This window comes from Macrobrachium nipponense, chromosome 18, assembly GCF_015104395.2.
Source record: "Macrobrachium nipponense isolate FS-2020 chromosome 18, ASM1510439v2, whole genome shotgun sequence".
Lineage (NCBI taxonomy): Eukaryota > Metazoa > Arthropoda > Malacostraca > Decapoda > Palaemonidae > Macrobrachium > Macrobrachium nipponense.
In genome coordinates, this window is record NC_087211.1 from 51,225,712 (window position 1) to 51,227,262 (window position 1,551).

Here is a 1,551-nt window from a genome sequence, read left to right on the forward strand (position 1 = left end):
GAGTTTAGGCCAAAGGCCAAGCAGTGGAACCTTTGAGGTCTGAAACTCTGCGCTGGAAAGGAAACTGAAAGTAGGTAGGTCTGATAGCTGTAAACCTCGCAATTGAACCGTGAAATAACTGCTAGGAGAGGGTGAATAGCAAGATGGAAGAAAGATCATATGAATGGAGGTACAGTACAAGGAATTTAAGGGGTTGCAGCTAGGGGTCGAAGAGACGCTGCAAAGAACCTTTAGTAATGCCTACAGTGCAACCCCTGAGGTGCACTGACGGCACTACCTCCTTACGTGGAAGAACGTCGCTGTCAACTTCAACGTACGTTCTCTGGCTATGCTCTCTCTTCACTCTTGGCTGTAACCTAACCCAACTTAGGGGCTTATTTACTTAAACTGGTCAGAGGAACTTTACTGTATCCTGCGTATCTCATTTTATGCTGATGAAAGCAAAACTCTAGCTAAATGTTAGGGTCCAAATACAACCGGCATATTATACACGCCACTCGTGTGGTCTGGAGGCTCAAAGTTCAGCCTAGGCCTAACCAAAGTCCAAACCACCACCACTTACAGGAATTTCAATGTTTCTGATATCAAATGCATCGAGTGAAATGTCGTGTTTCTGTCATTCACTTTGTGTATTAAAGAGCCGTTAACTGGCGAAGACCAAGAGATCACAAACGTAAGAAGTTTGTCCCCGACACCAGTAGGGGTTCGCAGACATTATTTGGCCATTCTGTCACGTGGCCTCTCTCTCTCTCCTGTCATTCCCATTTCATCTAGCTATACATCCTCTCCCTGCCTTTCCTAGCTCTCCCCACCTCAAATCCTCCTTCCATTAATCTAGCTAAACCTTGTCGTGCGATATAGGCCTAGACCTATGACAAAAAAAAAAAAACCTACGTTCCTCCATCATCAATTCAAGACTTACCCTGTGACATTTTACCCCATTTGCTGTCACATCCCACGACACACTCTAAGCCTCGTATCCCCCAAATTCCGATCTAATTTGCAGTCTTCCCTATCAAAATAAAATGTCTCGCGTCTATATAATGTAAACAACGGTTGCCCTTGTTAGGCTACTTCACAAAATGCCATACCTCAGAACAGAAGTAACGGCCGCATCCGTCAATTTAATACGATGACAGTCTTCGAGCAACCTCCTTCGGTGTACTGTGAACACTACATATTGAAGCAAAATCGCATAAATGCAACATTTCGGTCACAAATTCAGGTCTACACTTGACTACGTCAGGGAAGCATAATTCAATGCGTTCATCTTCGTCGTCTGGTCTGAAGTGCTCTAATCAGGTTGACTGGGTCACTGGGTGGTTGCTTCAAGGCGGCAAGATTCGCGCATGCGCCGTGTTATGTCTCAGACCACCTCCTACTGCCTCAATTATTGTATTTATCTCTATTATTATTATTATTATTATTATTATTATTATTATTATTATTATTATTATATTTATTTATTTATTTATTTATTATTTATTTATTTATTTATTTATTTTGTATGTCTATGTTTTAGCTTGTAAAGTCTGCATATCTCTTACGTAC

The 1,551-nt window shown here is 41.8% G+C and overlaps 1 protein-coding gene across 1 annotated transcript in view; it reads right to left on the reverse strand.

Moving 5' to 3' along the window:
- The window catches only part of LOC135197051 (uncharacterized), a 528,985-nt gene extending 527,697 nt beyond the window's left edge, over positions 1 to 1,288 (reverse strand). Inside the window, exon 1 of the mRNA XM_064223986.1 lies at positions 1,092 to 1,288. The gene's annotated coding sequence lies outside the window, so the exon portion shown is untranslated. The remainder of the gene's footprint in view (positions 1 to 1,091) is intronic.
- Positions 1,289 to 1,551: the final 263 nt, after the last annotated feature.